Source organism: Rosa rugosa, chromosome 1, assembly GCF_958449725.1.
Source record: "Rosa rugosa chromosome 1, drRosRugo1.1, whole genome shotgun sequence".
Lineage (NCBI taxonomy): Eukaryota > Viridiplantae > Streptophyta > Magnoliopsida > Rosales > Rosaceae > Rosa > Rosa rugosa.
The window spans coordinates 14,713,315-14,729,591 of NC_084820.1; the positions used below are offsets into that span (position 1 = coordinate 14,713,315).

Consider the following 16,277-nt stretch of genomic DNA (forward strand, 5'->3'; position numbering starts at 1 on the left):
AATGAATGTACTGCTTTTGGCCGCAAAGCCACTTTATGAATACAATAATATTATCTTATCCTGATATTCAAATATCCTTGAGAAGCTGAGTCAACGTGTCTCGCAAGGCCCCAAATATAGGCCCCCATAGTTGTATATTGAAAATAATATGAACTTTTAAAATATGCTCCGCATCAAAAAGAGCCTCGCGGCGAGGTTTTTGAGGACATATGTATCTTTTGGATCCACTTGCTGGCTCCCAACTCAAAACTCTTAGCGCCAATAATTCCTTCTTTTCCGAGATTTAAGGCACTAATCAATCGTTGAAAAACAACGGTCGTGAAAAATAATCTCGTGAAAAGAACAGTTACCTCCTCGAAAACCGTTCGGTTTCCCCACATGCTATTAATCCTTTAATAATAGCTAACTCCTCAAAAACCGCTCCTCACATGCTGCTAGTCCCTTTTTTCCCGAGATTTGGAATCACTAATCTTGATTTACTGACATCATTTTGACTCCTCTTTGACCGTCCATCCAAGGGTGGATATTTGCATGCCTATATCTTCCTCCACATTATAAACCCAAATTTCCAATCCCAAAATCATTTCATCAATTCGAATATTTCTAACATCAATCTTTCTTAATTACTCATCATCATCACTCTTCAATTCTCGCATTCTCTCAATCCATCACCAATGGAACCACAAAACCAGCAACCAACCGAGGATGGAGGAAGCAACAAAGCAGCCGGGAGTAGTGCTAACATGCTTTGTAAGCGGAGCAGGTGGAATCCCACTACAGATCAGATAAGAATCCTCAAGGAGCTTTTCTACAATAAGGGAGTTAGGTCCCCAACTGTAGAGCAGGTTGAGAGGATCTATCTCCAGCTGAAATGGTACGGCAAGATCGAGTTCAAGAACGTCTATTTTTGGTTCGTGAACCAAAGGGCTCGGGAGAAGCGGAAGAAGAGGTCCACTTCGGATGTTCATGTGCCCATGCAAAGATCAGGGCTTGTTGGTGATGACTATGTTACCAATTCATCTGCACCTGCTTCTGCTTCTTCTGCTGGTGTGATGATTGCTTTTAACGGGCAGATGGGGAACTATGGCGGTTATGGATCCATGAACATGGAGAAGAGTGCTAGGGATTGTTCAATCTCAGTTGGAGGGGGAACTAGTTCTACTTTCTTTGACATGAATGTAGAACAAACTTTCATGGAACAAAGAGGAGAAGATCACCAGGAGATTGAAACCCTTTCACTGTTTCCCGTGCATGGTGAGGACATCTTTGGCAACATGAAGACTACTTCCGATGGAGGTGGCGGTCACGGTGGTGGCTCTCACATTTCCCTTGAGCTCAGCCTTTCCTGCGAGAGCAAAGCTGGAAAAAGTTTCTGGAGCCGCTGACTCGGCTTAGTATTGTATAGTGTTGCCCCCTAGTGTTGCTAGGGGTAGCGAAGAAATGATTATGGGCCTCAAAAACAGGCCTTCATGAATGGGCTTCGCGAGTGTAGGAACACTAGAATTTCCCACGAAGGCTTATGCGAAGAGACTGGCTAATAAATTAATCCTTCAGTGTTTTGACTCCTCAGTAATTATGGATTGCACTAATTTTTTTTTTTTATTTTTTTTTTTTTATAAGTAGTTGAATTCAATAAGACAATGTGAATCAAGGTTTAGACATGCGGCCCAAGTATAGTCGCCTAGACACAAATTTTCTGTCAAATCCTTTGGGCAACCTTACTGAAATGGCCAGGTGGGGGAGGGCGAACAAGAGAGGCAGAATCCATTTTGGCATGAGCTACTCCCACATAGTGGTTTAGGCCCATTTGCACGCACTTCTGGATTCAAGAACCTGTCATGAACGTTGTCCCTTTTCTAGACACCATTTCACATAGGCTATACTTACTAAGATGAGAAAGGTCATAAGTGTGAAGACAGTTCAACAAGTGTTAATATATAAAAGCCGCCCTTAACCTTAAGGGACCTGAACTAGACACCAATAAGGAGTTTAGGCCAATATTAACAAAAGAGACTTCACCTATTCCGTTATGATTCACAACCCCTTTACCAAATTCAACTTCTTCTTTTTTTTTTTTTTTTTTTTTTTTTTTTTAATGAAAAGAAAACGAAAAAGTAACAGAAAAATAAAAGCAAAGAAAGAAAGAAGCTAGCAACACCATGTTTGGCTAACCTCTAGAAGACCACGGGGGAGGCCATCTATGCTTCATTCCAAGCTCCGATGTATCAAAATTTGTAGGGTAAAAATCCCTCCTGTGAGAGCTTGTAGGAAAAGAACAAAGATACTTCTCGTTGAAGAATTTGGAGGAATTTGGCTCGTGAGAGGGGTAATCTTGCCCCCCAAGTATCCTTGTTGGTTGGTGAAGCATGATCTTCAATTGCAATTGAGGAGATGAAGATGAGTATAGATCGGCTTTGTTACCAACTACCATATCATAGAACATGGTGTCTTCAGGATTAGCCACAGATTGGCCATTATAGACGACCACTTGCTGGTCTGAATTCTCCATATCAAGAGCTTCACTTGCTGGATAATTGTAAACAAGAGTTAACTTGTATTGATGATACTCAAATTTACAGTTGCGAAGGACAACTTGGCCACTAGAATAATTGTTCTGGCCATTCATGCAACGTGGGTTGTAGATGTGCCCTCCACATATATCAAAGCCACCGCTTGGCCTTGAAGAATATATGAAGAACTTCAAGTTGAATTGATTAATAAAGCCACAAATTGGCTTCTGTAGACCACTACTTAATTGATAATTAAGTTGGCTCTGATTTTGATCACCTTCACCAAGACGTCCAGTAGCAGAGTCACAATTAAAATGATCATGAACTTGCTTCTTTTGATCAAAGGGATGATCATGGGCCATATCTTGCCCCCCATGCATCTGATCAGTAGCCACATATTTGGCTTGATCAGTGGAGAAATCAGATATTTGTTCAGAGACAATTGTATTGTCAGAAGAACAATCTTATTGATGACCTTTTCCATGCACAGCCTCTGTGTAAGGCTGTGACTCACCAGTGAGATCCTTAGGTTGATTGCCACCTATAGGCAAGTTAGTCTCAGAAATGACCTCTTCGCGAGCAGGTTTTTGACGTCCCAATTCGCCTTGCTGCGAATTAGCCAAGCTGGAACCTTCCTCGCGTAAGGTTGTGAACTCAGATGTGATGTTCGCGGCATGTTGAGTGGTCTGTTTGTCGCTGCTCAAGAAAGGCTTATAGAATTGTTCTCTAGCTTCTCGAGCGTTCTGCTCAATTTGTTGGTCCCAATCGCGAAACCTCTGCTTTGTTTTTGCGATCAAACTGGCCATGTCCCTGGCTTGCTTTTCTTTATGCCTCTCGATGTTGGCCATGATGATCGCGAGCTGTTCCTCAATACATGCCCCCTCTGGGATGGGAATAGGCATAAACTCATCATTAATGGCAGTATCGCCAGTGGTGGCAACATTGACCATCTATTCACTTTAGGAATTTCTTTTGGTAAAGATTTTCCTCTGGCATCCCAATGATGGTGAACACAAAAGACTCTGGTGTAGTCCCACTGGGCGTGCCAAAATGTTTGGCTTGAAGCCCGGTGGTTGAATGTCTTCAAGAGAAAAAAAAATTCTAACCTGGTCCCACCGGGTGTGCCAAAATGTTTGTTTTGAAGCCCGGTGGTTGAATGTGCTTCAAGAGAAAAACTTCTGATGTAGTCCCACCGGGCGTGCCAAAATGTTTGGCTACAATTTTGCTGCAGCTGGTCAACAGTCTCTTTTCTTGCGCGGGCGTGCCAGCACCGTTCGGGTGCGGTCGTCGGGGGTGTCCATTGACCTGACTTCTATCAAGCGATTGTAGACGAGGAGAGCACCAACCTCGTCGTGGGATTCTTTGTGCCTCGTGGTGAGGACTTTGCTGAAGTTTCTTCTTGTTCACAAGTCGATACTCAATATTGCAGATTGAGCAGAGCGAAATCACCGGGAAGTATTGAGATCTTGCTAAAGCGTGACTTTAGCTTGGCTGGGTTGCTAGGGCGTTACCCTTGCTTGGCTGGTTCTGTAACCGTTGTGGTCGCGGCACTACCGTCGGCTCCCGAGAAGACTAGGACCGAAGCACGTTGACAGAGGGTTTGGTGGCACTGAAAGTCGGCTTCTGAGAAGACTAGGACTAGGAGTGTGATCACCGGTAAGAGAAAGAGAAGGAGAGGAGTTGCTCTTAGAGAGGTTGCTCTAGAGAGAACTTAGATCATCTTAGAGATGTTTTGATGTTGTGTTGTGAATGTGTATTGGTGTCGGTGTTTGGTCGTGGTACTACAATAGGCTCTCGAGGAGACTAGGACCGAAGTACGTTGACAGAGGGTTTGGTGGCACTGAAAGTCGGCTTCTGAGAAGACTAGGACTAGGAGTGTGATCACCGGTAAGAGAAAGAGAATGAGAGGAGTTGCTCTTAGAGAGGTTGCTCTAGAGAGAACTTAGATCATCTTAGAGATGTTTTGATGTTGTGAATGTGTATGTTAGAATGAGAGGAGAAGGTGTTTATATAGGGAAGAAAAAGAAGAGTGAAATGATGAGTGGAAGAAAAATAATGAAAGTGGAGTATGAAAGTGATTTGTAAAATATGGAAAAGATAGAGAAATGATGAAATGAAAGCAAGGCATGAAGGTGCAAAAACATGGAAGTGATGATGATCTATTAAAGAGATTGTAGTAGAAAAATATATCCAAGGAAAAAAAGAAAAGCATCTAGCTTTCTTCATGTGGGTAGGAAACATGAACATGTGAATATTGAGCTGGTTTTAGGTCAGTTTCTGCCCCTTTATTCTTTCAATTATTTCTCCAACAAGACTTCAGATTGAGCCTTCGACTTCTTCATAAAAAATGTTCCACTATGAGTGTAGATCATCCTGGCAAATTATCAGAGCTTTATTCCATGCGGTTGGGCTGGAAATGCTGCTGGACCTCTTACAGGTCCAGTTTTCCAGTTTTGCTTCTGTAGAAAATTGGACTGATTGTTTGAAGGCCTTCCACTCAAAACAATCTCTGGCACTCTTCATAAGAAATTATCCTTGGGCTGTCTAGAATGGATCTGCAGAGTTTCAGCTCATTTCAAGTTCATTTGGTCAGTCTGCCGCCCCTCCTTCCTTGTTTAGCTCGGTTTCTCCTAGCCGAAGTAGGAAAATGTGCTAAAGTTGACTTTTCATGTTTCCATGCTTCCATGCTTCCATAGTAGGCTTTATTTAGCCTCTAAATATATATTTCGAACTTGTCGACAATATATAGCTTGAGCCACTGACATTGGCTCAATTTCTCCAAGACACGCCTTGTCAGGCCAAAATGCTTATTTTGGGTCCAAACAGAGTCAAACCGCGTTTGCTTGCTTAAGTTTTAAGTCTCTATCTGGAAGTCAATGTTGAAGTCATTCAGAAATTTCTATGGAGCTTCCTCAATCCCAATGAATTATAAGTGTTTATTATCATAGTGCCAAATTCCAGAGGCACTGAGTCGCAGACCAACGTTTAGTTCTTTTCTGATTAGAGAAGAACATCTAATAATCTTGCCTGTCTTGCATGATCAACAACTAACCAAGAAAAAAGAATAGCTTTGTATTGCTTTTTTTGGGTCTCATGTTTATTGTTTACATGGGTTCCAAATGAAATTCATGTTATTGGATTCCAAATTTTAGTGGTCTCTGTTTTTCTAATCATACCTGCCCTCTTTGTGTTATGTTTATCTGATATTGGTGTTAGGAATGGCCAATCCAGTGGATAAACTTTTCAATGAGCTGTACAGAGTCTTTAAAGACCTCATCAAGAAGAATATTGAATTTAAAGGGAAACTTGAAGGCATCGAAGCCAAGCTAGAAGCTCTAAAGCCGGTGATCCCAGACATGGTGCAGAGTAATGAGGTATAAGATCGCTCAAGGAAGGAACTAAAAGGCTTAACAGGAGTTATGGAGTCTGGCATTAAGCTCATTGGCAAGTGCTCAAAAGTTCGGGAGTGGAAGGTCTTCAAGAAGTACAAATACGCCAACGAACTTATTGAATGGGAGAAAAGTCTAGAAAGTGAGTTAGTTATACTGAACGTGCAGACCTGCAGGGATGTGAAGGACATTGCAAGAGATGTGAAGGACATTGCAAGAGAGGAGAAGGAGAATGCAGGGGTTGCAAAGGAGACTGCAGATAGGTTGAAGAATGTGGAGACTTTGGTAGAGAATATAGAGGAGAAATTGGACCGTATTGTGATACAAAATCAACCTGGGGAACCTAAAGCCTGGATGAGTACTGTAGTACCTGAACTTCCACGTTTTACAGTGGGATTGGACAAGTATTTGAAGGAATTAAAGATGAAGCTTCTTAAGGACGGGGGGTCAATGCTTGTAATAACAGCTCCTGGAGGGTCTGGCAAAACCACTTTGGCTAAAATGTTTTATCATGATCATGAAGTCAAAGGTATGATATGATGATGCTATACTTTAATTCTTTTTGTTTCTTGAAAAGTGTTGGGACTTGGGGTAGTGGTGATCTGAAATTTAACATATATCATTTGATCTGCTAGTGGCATTTGATTCTGAAGATAGATATCATACACATTTAATAATTTGAATCCTGTAGTTGACAATAACTGAACTCACAAGCATCTAATCTAGGCTGTTAGAGAAATTTGAACTTTCTATGTAACTTCATAATCAATCAAGCTACAAATATGGTAATATGGTAATAAGTTATTACTTGAATATCACATTTGACTGAATTGAAAGCTACTCTCTTCATATTTGCATATGAGACTACTGCAATTGACATCTGTCAAGACAGATTAAGCGTTACTTCCTTATTCAAGACAGCCGTACTATTGGTATTTTGATACTTAGAAATAGTTCATCTCTTTCTTTTAAATTTGTAGACCAATCCAAATAATCTCTTGCTGACAGCTTTGTTTTTTTGTGTTTGGATAGATAAATTCACCAAGAACATCTTTGTTACTGTTTCAACAAAGTCCAACTACATTGTTGTCCAAGAACTATGTCAGAAGTTAGGATCCCAGGAATCTACATTCCCAAATGAAGATGGTGCATTCAGCTGGCTGAAAGAATTTCTGAAGTTCCTTTGTTTCTTATCCTGGATGATGTTTGGACTGAATCAAAATCCCTTCTTGAGAAGTTTAATGAACTGAGTATACAATCAAATTTCAGTATCTTGGTGACATCAAGATCTTCATTTCCAAGTTTTGGTTCTCAATATCCTTTAAATGCATTGAATCACAAAGATGCGATGACTCTTTTTCGGCATTCAGCAATCCGGGGAGATAAGGGATATAATGTTCCAGAAAATCTTCAGGACAAGGTGATTTCGTAGTCTGTAATGCACAATATATATGCTTAATTATTTACGGTATCTAGCTACAAAATATCCTACATTTATGCTTGCTGATACACTAAAACAGAAATAAGAACAGTACATAGAATTTTTTAAAGTGACATGGATCTACATGTTTGGCTCCAAAACCAGTTGGCTTGCAAACTGTCTCTTTTGAGCGAGTGATTGCGCAGGCGTGCCAGCACCGCGGGGTGCAGTCGTTGGGGTAGTCCCTTGACCTGACTTCTTCTTCAAGCGCTGTGGACGAGGAGAGCACCAACCTCGTCACAGGGTTCTTCTCTAGCCTTTCGGAAAAGGACTTTTGCCTTACGGATAAGGACTTTGGTTGTGATCTCTTGCGTTCACCGAATCGATACTTAGTATTGTAGACTAAGCAGAGCAATCACTGGGAAGTTTGGAGAAAGCACGGGTTGCGCTAAAGCGTGGCTTTAGCTTCGCTGGGTTGCGAGGGCGTTACCCTTGCTTCGCTGGTAGTAACGGTGGCGGTTGCGCTCGCAGTCGGCTCGCTGGGAGACTGGGACTGGAAGTACGGTCGCCGGGTTGGTTTGGTGATGCTGACAGTCGGCCCTTGGAGAGACTAGGACTGGAGCACGGTCACCGGGTTTCAACGAGGTTGAAGGTTTGCTCCGGGGAGGCTTTGTAATCGCTAGGATTGATTGATATGAGAGAGGTTGCCAAAATGTTTCGTCTTTAGCCTCTATATATAGGCTGCTGCAAATTCACTTTCCAAATATGAATGAAATACTATAATTTAGGCCACAGTTATTGGCCTTGAATCAAATCAAAACTCTTTATAGTTTTGATATTATCGTAGGTGATAATAAATAATTATCCTCTGTCGCCGCTAGAATATAGGCAAGGTTAATTGCCTCTTAGGATGTAAACTCTTGGATGCGAACTGTAGGATATGCACGTATCTTAGTATATCTCCGCGAAGACTCCGTAGCATAGTGACATGCAGGAATATATACCCCTTGCAATTAAGCATGATTGTAACTTACTCAAACTGCTCCACCTTCATGAAACTTTAATTGCATGGAAGACTTGCTCGCTTGCACACCATTGGTAGCGAATGATGGCCCACCATAGATAGTACTTAATTGCATGAGTACTCTTGAATATAAGTGGAGAACGACATCACGTTGCCATGTTTGATGCATGGGAACTTTCCTTTATTGAACCATGCATGAGCCACCATACATACATCATGTATATATATTCCTCTTTGACCACCATCAAGCATGATTGCATGCTTCCATATATGCCATTGCACATTAATTGCATGGGAATATATGAATATTTGCATGGGCACGTTATTGTTCTCTCTTGCATAATCTTGGTAATCAAGCATACAAATCACCATTAATTATCAAATATTTGATAATTAAATAGTAAATCGAGGATTAATCAGATTTGCTTCGATATTGCTTGATCTCCAAGTAGGCTTTATTCGAGTCCTCCTTGTCGGGAAAAAATGTTATTTTGGGTTCAAACATTGCCCCCCAGACCTCGAAGTCAAAGTTCCCCGTCTTGACTGAAGAGGTCTTGAGTCAGCACTAATCTTGCAACAGCGTTGCTTTAAAGCCACTTGCATTGGCTTAAATGAAAACTGATAATTCAACAGACCTCAATTGCTAGGTCGTGAAACTTGAATGACATTAAGTCATCTTGACGAACAATGAGATAGCTCATAATCAAAATGGCACATTAACTGATTGATAATCATGTGATGAACATGAATACCTGGCACTTTGATCACGAATGATATTAACTATCTCTGATGAATTTCCACCTTTCGCGAAATATGTTATGTCTAAAAATAGAGGCCACAATATTAGCCTAGAAAGACATGATCACATCGAGCATTGATGTAGGCCTAATAGTCGCATGAGACGAGTTACCAAGTGTGTAAGAGCTTCCCTTAGTTTATTCTCAAGATTCTGAAGAAAATAATAAATGCTTGCTCAGGTAACCGTCATTGGCATGAACCATTTGCATCTCTGACAGTTTTGGAATTTGGATATGACAACAGAGGGCCACATGTGCTGGCCTTGAATATTGGAGACCACATTCATGTGATGTGGATGAATCACAATCTCATACAGCATGGAGGCAACCAGTTATGCCCCCCAAGTCTGCAAAGCGCGTCATCTTCATAGGAGGTTTCTTTCAAGCATTCCATCGAACACCTGGTGTGCGTATCTCATGTTCTCAGCCCTGTGATGAAATTTCAACAGAGCAGCCCATAAAAGATCAATTAATCAGCAAAAAGCATAAACAATCACTGGGTCATGGGGATTGAGCTTGATTCTTCGTAGAAACAGTGGGAGACTACTCTGGGTTAGATACGTCGTTTCCTGTCGTTCACTTATGCCTTTTCTCGCCGGCGGAAGAACCTTTCCCTGATTCCGCTTCAGTACCGCAAGCCCTTGTCTTGTCTCCGCCTCGACGTCTGCCACTGTAATTGGCATACTCTCCATTAAAGACCACTCAATGGCCCTTGGAGCGACTTTGTCTCATAGCGTGCATCTCTTTGTTGAAAGAAGTTCTGGTGCAGCGCTTCACAGATCGAATCGCGTCGACGCCAATTGCACTTAGCGAGCGCCGCTTCTTGTGATAATTGCTCGCCAGAAAAGCCTTCATGAAAAATATTCCTCGCGAGAGTTCGCGAACTCCTCGCCCCGCGACCATTCGCTGAATGTCACGCGAACACTACTACTGTTGGCCTCCTTCGCGAGCACTCGCTTCCTCGCGGCCCTTGTTTTCGCGGTCAGTCGCTCGCGGCCAGCTTTATTTGTTCGTGCTTACTCACTTCGCGGCCAGCCGCTGATGTCTCCGCGACGCATAACTCTCTTTTTGTATTTTTTTTTTTTTTTTTTTTACTAACTAAAAGAAAGATGCAAACTGAAAATTGACAGCAAATTAAAAGCAAAGAAAGAAGCTAGCAGCAGTGCGTTTGGCTAACCTCTAGAAAGCCACAGGGGAGGCCACCTATACTTCACTCCAAGCTCCGATGCATCAAAATTTATAGCATGAAAACCTCTCTTGTGAGAGCTTGCAGGAAAGCAACAAAGATACTTCGCGTCGAAAACTTGGAAGAAAATTGGCTCACAGGAGGAGTAATATTGCCCCCTAAGTATCTTTGTTGGTTGACGAAGCATGATCTTCAATTGCAATTTTGGAGATGAAGGTGTCCCAAGATCGGCTTTGTCGCCAACTACCATGTCATAGAACATGGTGTGTTCAGAATAAGCCACAGATTGGCTTTTATAGACGACCACTTGTTGGTCAAGAGCCTCAAAGGACTTGAGCTCCTGCATATGATTTTTGGAACCAATAATTAAGTTATAATTATCATCATATTCATCATAGATTGGCTCCATGTTGAGATCATATTTATAATCACCAAAGAGTGGTGAATTGATCTCCTCTGCAAAAATAGGCATATCAAGTATTTGTTTGCCTCTATTTTCCTTCCAGGCATCATATTGAGAAGCCTCTATGGATTGTATAGTATCATCATATACAAATTTCTTTTTCAAGAAATTTAGAACTTGATAATTATAAACAAGAGTTAACTTGTATTGATGATACTCAAATTTGCAGTCGCGAAGGACAAATTGGCCACTAGAATAATTATTCTGGCCATTCTTGCAAGGTGGGTTGAAGATGTATCCTCCATGTATATCAAAGCCACCGCTTGGCCTTGAAACACTGATGAAGAAATTCAAGTGGAATTGATTAATAAAGCCACAGATTGGCTTCTCTAGACCACAACTTAATTGATAATTAAGTAGGCCATGCTCTTGACCCTTTTCATGGTCATGACGTTCAGTAGCAGACTCATAATTAACTTGATCATGAACTTGCTTCTTTTGATCAAGGGGGTGAACCTGGACTCCATCTTGCCCCCCATGCATCTGATCAGTAGCCACGTATTTGGCTTGATCAGTGGAGAAATTAGATATTTGTTCAGAGACAATTTTCTTGTCAGAAGAACAATTTTGTTGATGATCTTCTTCATGTACAGCCTCTATGGCCGCGTGCGCTATGGCCGTTTTGGCGAGATTTTGTGCATGCGCCTTAGCCTTAGCCTCCTCAGCATTCCGAATCAGTTGCTGATCAAACTCGCGCATCTGTTGTTCCGATTTCGCGAGTGAAGCTGCCAGATGCTTCCGAAAATTGTCGTTGTCGACCATAAGGATGCGGAGTTGTTCATCGATGCTAGCATCCTCTGGGATGATGAGGGGCACGAACTCGTCATCAATGTCAGTATTGCCAGTGGTGGCAACGTTGGCCATCTTATCACTTTAGGAATTGCTTTTGGGAAAGATTTTCCCCTGGCATCCCAATGATGGTGAATATAAAAAGACTCTAGCGTGGTCCCACTGGGCGTGCCAAAATGTTTGGCTCCAAAACCAGTTGGCTTGCAAACTGTCTCTTTTGAGCGAGTGATTGCGCAGGCGTGCCAGCACCGCGGGGTGCAGTCGTTGGGGTAGTCCCTTGACCTGACTTCTTCTTCAAGCGCCGTGGACGAGGAGAGCACCAACCTCGTCACAGGGTTCTTCTCTAGCCTTTCGGAAAAGGACTTTTGCCTTACGGATAAGGACTTTGGTTGTGATCTCTTGCGTTCACCGAATCGATACTTAGTATTGTAGACTAAGCAGAGCAATCACTGAGAAGTTTGGAGAAAGCACGGGTTGCGCTAAAGCGTGACTTTAGCTTCGCTGGGTTGCGAGGGCGTTACCCTTGCTTCGCTGGTAGTAACGGTGGCGGTTGCGCTCGCAGTCGGCTCGCTGGGAGACTGGGACTGGAAGTACGGTCGCCGGGTTGGTTTGGTGATGCTGACAGTCGGCCCTTGGAGAGACTAGGACTGGAGCACGGTCACCGGGTTTCAACGAGGTTGAAGGTTTGCTCCGGGGAGGCTTTGTAATCGCTAGGATTGATTGATATGAGAGAGGTTGCCAAAATGTTTCGTCTTTAGCCTCTATATATAGGCTGCTGCAAATTCACTTTCCAAATATGAATGAAATACTATAATTTAGGCCACAGTTATTGGCCTTGAATCAAATCAAAACTCTTTATAGTTTTGATATTATCGTAGGTGATAATAAATAATTATCCTCTGTCGCCGCTAGAATATAGGCAAGGTTAATTGCCTCTTAGGATGTAAACTCTTGGATGCGAACTGTAGGATATGCACGTATCTTAGTATATCTCCGCGAAGACTCCGTAGCATAGTGACATGCAGGAATATATACCCCTTGCAATTAAGCATGATTGTAACTTACTCAAACTGCTCCACCTTCATGAAACCTTAATTGCATGGAAGACTTGCTCGCTTGCACACCATTGGTAGCGAATGATGGCCCACCATAGATAGTACTTAATTGCATGAGTACTCTTGAATATAAGTGGAGAAGAACATCACGTTGCCATGTTTGATGCATGGGAACTTTCCTTTATTGAACCATGCATGAGCCACCATACATACATCATGTATATATATTCCTCTTTGACCACCATCAAGCATGATTGCATGCTTCCATATATGCCATTGCACATTAATTGCATGGGAATATATGAATATTTGCATGGGCACGTTATTGTTCTCACTTGCATAATCTTGGTAATCAAGCATACAAATCACCATTAATTATCAAATATTTGATAATTAAATAGTAAATCGAGGATTAATCAGATTTGCTTCGATATTGCTTGATCTCCAAGTAGGCTTTATTCGAGTCCTCCTTGTCGGGAAAAAATGTTATTTTGGGTTCAAACACTACACAATTGGACTGCAGATAGTTAGGCGCTGTAAGGGATGTCCACTTGCCATCAAAGTGGTCGGAAAATCTCTATGTGGAAAATTTACAGAATCATGGCTCAAAAAACTAAACGAATGGTCCAAAGGTGCTTCTATTTTTGATACCGAGACTGAAGTGTTTCTTTGCCTCAAAAGTAGCTTAGACGCCTTGGATGAAAAAGATCAAACAATCAAGGAATGCTTTTTGGACCTGGGTGCATTTCCTGAAGATCAAAGAATCCCAGCTGTTGCTCTGATTGATATGTGGGCAGAGTTATACGGCCTAGATGAAGATTTTCTTTCCATTCAATACCTCCAGGAGCTTTCCAGCCGAAGCCTGGCTAATGTTGTAGTCACAAGGTATGTATGCAATTCTTTGTCTCCCTTGTATGATATTGTCATGTAATTTTATCCTAGAAATCTTGTAGGCTACTTATAATTTTGTATTGTAATACGTTTGCTATGAACTCAAAGAAACTTAGTTCTGATTATTACTAGGAAGGAAAAGATGGAGGCGGATGGATACTACAGTGAACACTTTGTCTCCCAGCATGATGTGCTCAGGGATCTAGCTATCTTCCAAGCGAAATTAGATCCAAATAAAACGAGACTGATTTTAGACAAATGTGGAGACAAAGTACCCAAGAAGTTGACAGAACAGAAGCATCAATCCTTTCAGACTCGCATATTATCCATCTCCTCTGGTTGTCCCATAATCATTCTCTTTAGTCAATACATGCACAAATGCATACAAGCACATGCAAATGGAGACACGCACAAAACTTAATAGCTTTCACATTCCATTTCTCCCACACTGACATGGTATAGCATATATTTGCAGATGGAGTCTTCTCAACAGATATGCACAAGATTCAACTTTCAGATGTTGAGGTTCTAGTTTTGAATTTTCAGTCAGAGAACCATGCTTTTCCCAAATTTGTGGCGGACATGAAAAACTTGAAGGTCCTAATACTCACAAATAATGGTTCCTTGCCGGCTGAATTGAGTAACTTTGAACTACTGGATTCCTTACCAAATCTGAAGAGAATCAGACTAGAGCGAATTTCAATTCCTTCCATAACCAAGAATCGCATACAGTTGAAGAGTGTAAAGAAGATCTCTTTATTCATGTGTAGCATCGGTCAAGCTTTCAGCAACTCTTCCTTCCAAATTTCATATGCATTTCCAAATGTAGAGGAATTGAACATTGATTATTGCAATGATTTGGTGGAATTGTCTGGTGATCTCAGTGATCTGATTGAGCTAAGGAAGCTCAGTATCACCCACTGTCATAAGCTATCTGCCTTGCCTGAAGAGATAGGAAAGTTGATTAAATTGGTAGTGTTGAGGCTAAAGTCTTGTACGGACTTGGTAACATTTCCAGCCTCAATTAAGAACCTCGAAATGTTGCAGTTTCTCGACATATCTGATTGCTTCAGCATCAAGGAGTTGCCTGACGACATTGGTGAAATCAGCACTTTAGAAAAGATCAATATGAGACATTGCTCTAGACTGAAAGATCTACCTTCATCAGTTTCTGATCTCGAGCAACTAAATGAAGTGATATGTGATGAGGACACAAAAGAGTTATGGGTGATTTTCGGGCTCAAAATAGACATAAGGGTCCTCCAAGACGAATTCGACCTAGATTGGCTCTCAAAGTTTCAATCTTGAAAGATGCCTTTGTTAAATAAATGTTGGAGCAATGCCTGTGTGATTGTATGTTTCAATTTCATTTCCTAATTTTCTTCTCCTTTCCAGATTTTGGTTTTGGTTGCAAGTTGTAACAGCGTGCCATTGTATGGCAAAAATAATGTTTACATTGCGGTTGTGTGTTTCATGAGAGTGATCAAATTTCTGAACTCCTACCCTCCTTTTGGATCTTTCATTACAAGCCGCAAATGCCTCCATCATCAACTTGATGAAGGATGTTCTCAATTAAGCAGAGTCCCAGAATGGTTCCTCATGTTAGCTTAGGCTAGCTCAGCAACTCCATTGAGCAAGACTCTGCTTTCTTTCATGCAATGCAGAGCCAATGGGCTTTTGTCCCTCAGCCTGCATTCTGGTCCTTTCCTTTTCATTTTCCATAAAGAAAGTCCATAATGTTTTACTTTTTCATTTTATATTTGTCTGGGCGTAGGGAACAAATTGCATTAAGAAGGTCCATATTATGAGTTACATAAAAACAGATTGGGCTGCAGCCCAAACAAACAAAATAATTGCTTGATTGAACGGTCAACTAGTGAGTTTCGTCGAAAACTTTCAGATTCTTTATTCCCTTACTCAACTGGGCACGTTATTCTTCACTGATCTTTAGTTTAACACTTTCAAGTTTTTCAACATGTTAGGTATGATACATGGAAATGATGGTCCTGGAGAATGATCTCTGTTTTGTTGTGAAATGCTGTTTGTGATGTTTAACAAAACTACCGTAAATCTTAGGGCGAATGTTATAAATAGTCATTGTGGTTTCAACTGATACTCAATATTACCTAGTAGTTTGGAACCCTAACCAATCTTGGTCCAAAGTACAAACTGAAGGTGCGTCAGAGCTTTACAAATATAAATTTTAAAATATATATACACAAACAAACTAGGTGAACTGGGAAGACTATTGGATATACTGAAAGTGCATAGCATAAGAGATGTGAAGACTTAGTAGCTCCAAGTTTGTTGAATCGATCCTGCAGATCTTTCCTGTTTCACTGGTTCATCCTTTTCTGGTTACAATAACTTTTCCTCGATCTCCACTATTTCTAGTACTTCGCCCAGTAAGCTTACCCTTTATTGTTCCACCACTAGAATTGGCCATGGCGATTCACACAAGTCTGCTCTATATTCAATATAATTTTTATTATTGCTCGCTGTATTTATTTAATTTTTCGTCTGGTATTGCTTATGTATGATTTGTTTTTATTATTCTCTCTGCTAGATAGTTTCGTAGTAATTGTATAAGTTTAGAATTAATAATAGTTCAGACTTTTTGCTTTCTGTTGTAATTTCTCTGAAGTTTAAACTAGCAGAACTATCGAAAACATTAAGAACTTGCACCTGCTCGGCTGCTCCACCACCGCCAACAATAAAGTTAGGGTCAATCAATTACCTTTCAATAAACGTAT

The 16,277-nt window shown here is 41.2% G+C and overlaps 1 pseudogene; it reads left to right on the forward strand.

Annotated features, from left to right (window-relative positions):
- The first annotated feature begins 5,339 nt into the window (after nucleotides 1-5,339).
- Nucleotides 5,340-15,069, forward strand: LOC133720187 (probable disease resistance protein At5g66900; annotated as a pseudogene).
- The last annotated feature ends 1,208 nt before the right edge of the window (nucleotides 15,070-16,277 follow it).